Genomic DNA, 6,933 nt, shown 5'->3' on the forward strand with positions numbered 1-6,933 from the left:
CCACTCTGGATTTTTTGGTCCAGGATTTTGTGACTTTTGCAAAAATATTAGGAAGTGAGTGTGAGTGCCATGTTTATTTTTTAGACAAGGTGGAATGATTCTGGCTTACCCAGTGATTCTAGCAAAATCAGCTGACATTACTGAGTGCCCATAAGAAGGATATAAGAGCAGGAGAGGAAAGCGCTAGGGAAACACAAAGAAGAGTGAGACGAGAGAAAGGAGTTAAAAGGGGATAACTTCACCCTGAAATTCTAATAATTTTTCCTCCAAAACATTGAAGGTCAACATTTCCAATACAAAAATGTAAGTTTAAAAGTATTCTTCTCTGTGTCTTTGTGAAAAAAAGAAAAGAGAATAGCTCTATGGTACATTCCTACTAACATAGGATTCACTGGGAGCTTAAAGTGCCTCTAACAATCTCCAGAGTATCACTGTGAGTTGCACAGAGATGCACCGATAGCAATAAAACTCTCCAGAACTATAGAACTTGCTATGTAACAGCATCTCTAGCTGCTCTTTTCAGGCCCTCACATTTGCACAGCAAGTAAATTACCACATGATGGTAAACATAATCCTAAAAGACAATATCCCCTCTCCCAACAAAGTTTGTACTCAGGGGTTGGTTATAATAGTATAGGGTTAGGGGTAGGCTCAAGGATTTCATTTGGAAAAAAGGGGGGATTGGATGGGAAAATATATAGATTAGTGTAAGCTCGCACTAATAATAATAGTAAGTAATAGTGAGAATACTTGTGAGCTATTATTTATAGACAATTTATATTGGCATAGGTTCTTATATATTGATACAAATTCAAATTGTATTTTTTGTGTTGAATATGCTATTTTGTGCACAATATTTGTGCACCCATACAAAATTATTTTGTCATATTGTATGCATGCATGTTTCTACCACTGCTTAAGATATTTTGTATATTGATGCACTTTTAGGATATATTTATTGTATTGCACTATACATTCCTACCTCTAATCAAGATACTTGTACATTGTTTACATTTTAAGGTCATTGTCCTTATTTGCCACACAGTTATTTAAAAATTATTTAATATTTTAATATGAAGCCTAGTCTTTAAGCTATATAGGTATTAAAAAATATTAAGTCAATAGTGATCCATGTTTGTCATACCTATAGTTAGTCTAATCAAGTTCTTTAGATGCATAGAGATTACATTCTACATAGATAGGTAATCTACAACTACTTCAAAGAACTGTAGAATATGGCATTTAAATAACAGGATTCCATTTATGCGAGACATGATTGCTACTGGCAGCACCAATCTATTCCTGAGAGAATGTTGGGCACTGAAGATTGTTTTCTTCTTGGCAAAACTGGCCTTTGGGCAAAAACCTGCTCCTGCCTCAACAAGTGACAAAATTCAGGGTGTCCATACTGGACAAGCAGTATACAAGCAAAAAGACTGTCAAACCTTGCCAAGATAGGATAAGACGGTTTTGAAAATTTTACTGTCTCTAAAAATGGTCTGTCAGATGCTCTAGGCCTTAGCCAAAGTTGGTTGCCCCAATATTGCAAATGAGACTTTGGGTGATTGCCCCGGTAGTTGGGGTTTTGGTGTCTTTTTTTGTCATTTCTTACACCTTTTGGAAGTTGCTTGATTGCACTTCCTATTTACTCAAGTGGTATTATTTCCCTTCTCAGATCTTTGATGGGATTAAAGACTAGGTAGTCATAATTACTTTCCTCTCATGACTTCACCAAGCCATTTCTCATATGAGACTTAGACTCCTTAGGGTAGGATAACTATTAAAACATTTAGCATATGCTTTCTGCTTGATGTTGTTTGTGCTGGCTGTAATTTTAATTCTTATACTTGATATTTGTTCTTATTGTGTATCATTTTGTTTTGGGCTTGAAACTCTCTTATTTAGAATAAAGAGGGAGGTGGTATGGGAACTCCTTCAGCCAATGGCCTTTTGGATGATGGCCCAGTTTGAGCATGGTCTCCTGTACTATAAATGCAGATGTAGGGGCATGTGTGAGCCCCTTGACCACTGTGTTCAGTTCCAGCTCCCCACACACTCAGAGAACTGAGGATCTCTACTCTTTCTCTGAGTTTTCCCCCAAATAAATCAACCTTAGTTATACTCCGCTCTGGGCTAGTGTGAAAGTATTTTATATCGCAACATCCCTAGACCTTTTATGGATCTTTTAATTATTTTATCCAGTATCAAAAAATCTCTCTAAATTCTCCCAATCCTTTGCATAACATCTACTCATGAGAAAACACTCTGTAAACTTGGTAATCACTAGACCAGCAGTTCTCAACCTGTGGGTCATGACCCTTTTGTGGTCACATATCAGATATCCTCCATATCAGATATTTACATTACGATTCATAAAAGTAGCAAAATTACAGTGATGAAGTTGCAACAAATGTATTTTATTGTTGCAATCATCACATGAGGTACTGTATTAAAGGGTTGCAGCATTAAAAAGGTTGAGAATCACTGCAGTAGGTCAACGTACGATCACAAAATATAAAGACCTAATCTTGCCTTCTCTCAACTTCTACCACTTCCACTGAGACATGAATAAGCTTAAAAATGTAAATTCATAATTGAAGAAATTAAAATCAAATGTTCTGTCTCTGGTCTCGAAACGTAGGCACGTCTTAGGGACCACTTATTTTGAATCATTAGAACAATCTACTCCCCATATTTCAGTGACTGAATTACTAAATCACAAGAAGAGGTTTTTCAATGCCAAGTTATTTGCAGCAAACGGATACATACCTGGATTAAATATTAAAAGACCATGAAAGGGTTAACATCGGCCTCAGATGAAGAAATAAGATAATATATAAGAAATGCAAGTTGTTTTTGTCTTTTTAGTTCATTCAAAACCTGCAGATGTCTTTTAAAATATACTTGGTATTTTTTTAAGGTTTATTTTATTGTGTTTTGTGTGTGTGTGTGTGTATGTGTGTGTGTGTCTGTGTGTGGTGTTAGTACAGCCACTGAATCCAGAAGAGAAAATCCAAGCCCTTAGAGTGCAGTTCCAGATATTTATGGGCTGCCTGATATAGAAGCTAGATACCAAACTCCAGTTCTCTGCAAGAACAGACAAGTGTTTTTATTCGCTGGGCCATTTCCCCCACTACACACATTAGTATTTTAAAATAATATGCAATATTTGGTATATGGTAGTTTCCATATACCATATCTTCCTAGCATATGTAAGCTAACACAGTGGCTCCATACCTATCCTTCTTACCCATTTCCCGGACCTTAGTGTTCCTGGGACCTTCAACAGTTCCAGCGTCAACAGAGCATCTGACAATGGCTTAGTTCTAACTAAGCCAAATCCCTCCCAACTCCAAGGCTTGTTGGAACCAAGCCTGGAACTGCAAAGGCACTGGCACCAGATATTCACTTCCTCTTCCCCAGTCCATTGCTCAAATGCTTCCGTGTTGAACCTGGTATAAACGCGCTAGCCAAATGGTTAAAAAAAAAAACCCATAAAATAAAAATAAAATTTAAAACCACCTGAACTGTGTTGATTAACCTTCCCTGTCAACTTGATAGATTTAGAATGCCCTAGAAGACACGGCATCTCCAGAGAGGTTTAAGGGAGGAAGGAAGACCCTCCCCGATGTCGGTGGTGTCATCCCACATACTGGGATCCCGGGATGAATAAAAAGGCAGGGGGATAACCTGAGCTCCAGTGTTCATCTCTTTCTACAGCTTGACCATGGACCACGTGTGGTCAGTAACCTCACACTCAAACTCATGGCTTTCCTCCATGATGAACCTCATCCCTTCTTCTAATGCGAGCCAAGAAATTTTTTCCCACTCAAATTGCTTCTATCAGGCGTGGGGGGGGGTACACAGCAACAGTAATACAGATAATAAAACTGCAGAGAGACTTCGTGGACAGGTCTCTTACTGTTAATTTATCTAGTCTGAAAAAATTCATATTGTCTCAATCCTCCAGCTGCTATCATTCAATAACAGAAAAATCTGATTCTCAAAGTCAGGTGTGGTGGTGCATGCCTCTAATCCCAGCACTTGGAGGCAGAGGTAGGTGGACTTCTGTGAGTTGGAGGCTCGCCTGGTCCTTAGTGAGTTCCAGAACAGCCAGGACTACATAGTGGGAGCCTGTCTCAAAATCAAAGCAAACAAACAAAAACTTGACTCCCCTAGCTCACAGATTTAGACTCAGTGAAATGTAAAACAGTGTTCTAAACTGCAGTGCAATCCAAAATGGTTTTCTCCTACATTCATGCTGCCTTGCTAAATTTTATGGTCCAGTGTAGGAAATATGATTTACTCCTTTTGTATTCCAAGGGGTTGGCACATCAGAAAACCTCAAACTTTAAATAAAACAAAGAATAAATTTATTGCACAATTAGATAGCTGTGATACCAATGTACTATTGTTTTGGAAAACTATAAGGGAATTTTACAGAATTCTTAGTAAAGAAATTGCAAATGTTTGAGATGATGATATGTTTATCCTGATTCAAACAGTACATAACATATGCATGCTATTAAAACAGTACTCTATAATATATATTTTTATAAATATATATTATATAATATAATATATATAGTTTTATAATTTTGTTAGCCAGGTAAAATTTTAAATTATTTATCTTAAAATAAATAATGAGAAAATTTAAGTATACATTGCAAAAACCTATGCAATAGAGCGTGTATAACAGATAAATAAGATAAATAAGAACTAAATTGTCAACGCATCTTCCCCACCCCATTACAAACACACAGGGTGGGGGAACTAAAGTTTAAACATAATTTAAAAGCCTCCTGATTTCTCCAATGTGAGCATAGTCACACCCCTAGTAGAAGACACTGCTTGCCCTTACTCTTTGTCACACTACAGTAAATTATGGTTCCCAAGAAGAAGAAAAGAGAACCCAAACCGAAAGAACCTGTCCTGAATGCCACTCTTCAGACACAGGTGAATATGTAAGATCCGTTACCATTCTAGCTCTGTGGTCTACAAGAGCTAGTTCCAGGACAGGCTCCAAAACCACAGAGAAACCCTGTCTCGAAAAACCAAACCAAAACAAACAAAAAAAAAAAAACATTCTAGCTCTGCTTCGACCAGGTTGAGACACGTTTTCACATTTTAGCATCTCTGGCATAGGGATGCGCCTTAATTTGACGACACTTTAGATTCAATGAAAACAGCGACCGTGGTAAGAAATATGATTTTCTAGAAGACTGGGGAAATACCTCCAATAAGCAAACTCAACTTTTGTCTTCCTAAGACACTTCGCAGAATGACAATCAGATTTTGTAGCCAACAAGTTTATGCAGCCCAAGGTCCGCTCACCTTCATGGAGCAGAGTGGGGTGGCCAAATACACATGCGCGTGTGCACACAAACATGCAAACGCGCACACACCATGTCATGCCATTTGTGTTTTGTACAAAGAACTGGAAAGACTCTGTGTACATCATAGACCATTCAATGTGGTGTACCGAGCCTCATGATGCTGGTCACAGCTACACATTGCTCACATTCCCACAATTCATGACCCATAATATCCAAGAAACATAGATCTCTACTGATTTAGGAACTAATTCATTTATTCAGCTTCTTTCTCTCCCTTTCTCCCCCTTTCTTCATTCAACCAGGCAGAGTTAACAAAGTGTGTGTGTTCACAGAGTCATCTTCTTGTGCATTGGCCTGGCCTGCACAGCACACACCCCTCCCCCCCCCCCAAGGATATCGAGAGTTTGAAGACCAGAAACCCAACTTGCCCAACTTTCTGTCTCATGCCTATCTCAATTAGAGTACAGACTGACCCCGCCATGCCTCTATCTCAGACACAGCGGCCAGCCCTAAAACTGCAGCTAGACGTGGGAAATTCCTTCCGTGTCACAGTTCACAGTTCCACGGACTCAAATGGGGACCAGGGCTCAGGAAGAATCTTGCTTCTCTCCATCTGCCACCACCGGCAAAGAAGTTTTCAGTCCAAGAATAAATAAGTTATCCACTCTGCAACTTTAATTTCAACATCAACCCATAGTCCCCAGCAACAGCACCACAATCACCAGCGCCCACCCCCGAAAAAAAGTGCATCGCCCCCCTCCCCCTTCCTATTCGGCGGACGCGGAGGAGCTGAGCCCACCGCCCTCCCTCCCTTCAGGAAAGCTGGGCGGTGAGGCCTAAAGTTTGTCCCCCTCCCTAGCTCTGTCGCGGCCAACAGCTGGAGTCCCGCGGTTGAGCCGGGAGCTTGCAAGTGCATCCTGCAGGCAGGGATCACGCCTGCATCAGCGTCGCCCTCCCGGCCCTCTTCTCACCTTGTGGCTTCTGAATAGTCCTCCGCCGCCAAGAGCTCCTGAATCTGGACCCTGAAGTCTCAGATTTCCGTGAGGGAAAAAAAAAAAAAGGCTTGGGGGGCAGGGCGGGGGGCGAGAAGGAGGAGGAGGTGTTTGCTCAACTTTTAAGTACGTCACAAGTCTTCCCTCTTGCAGCCAATCAGCAGCAGCCTCGAAGGAACAACCTTCTCTTCCGCCAATCGGAGGCGCAGCCAGGTACTAGGTCATGCCCTGCCCCTGTTCTACTCTAAGGTTCATCTGCCAGAAAGATCTCTGACCCTAGAGCTTAGCTCAGGACCTCCCTAGATGGTTATTGACCAGGTTTGTAACTGCCTGTGGCAGAAAGCAGGCGAAGACAGAAAAAGAACGAAAGAAACGTCTGGGCAGTAACATTTCCTGGAGAAGTCGCAAGCGCAGGTGTCATGTTTGTTTTATGAAACGCACATTTTCACAACCTGTAACAGGAGGAGGAAGCCCAGTCCGATGAGAATTCCAGCGTGTTTTTAGAATCCTGATAGCTGAGAACGGAGGTGCACCACATCGAAGCAACAAAAGTTTGTGGATGACGAATGTATTACAGAGTTCAGGGTTGTGAACAGCGTGTTTCA

The 6,933-nt window shown here is 40.6% G+C and overlaps 1 protein-coding gene across 2 annotated transcripts in view; it reads right to left on the minus strand.

Annotated features, from left to right (window-relative positions):
* Aass (aminoadipate-semialdehyde synthase) overlaps positions 1-6,390 on the minus strand; it is a 72,138-nt gene extending 65,748 nt beyond the window's left edge. For both annotated transcript variants that reach the window (XM_005363777.2, XM_013352456.2), the window contains exon 1: positions 6,308-6,390. The gene's annotated coding sequence lies outside the window, so the exon portion shown is untranslated. The remainder of the gene's footprint in view (positions 1-6,307) is intronic.
* Between the last annotated feature and the right edge of the window lie 543 nt (positions 6,391-6,933).

This window comes from Microtus ochrogaster, linkage group LG10 (genome assembly GCF_000317375.1).
Source record: "Microtus ochrogaster isolate Prairie Vole_2 linkage group LG10, MicOch1.0, whole genome shotgun sequence".
Taxonomy (NCBI): Eukaryota; Metazoa; Chordata; class Mammalia; order Rodentia; family Cricetidae; genus Microtus; species Microtus ochrogaster.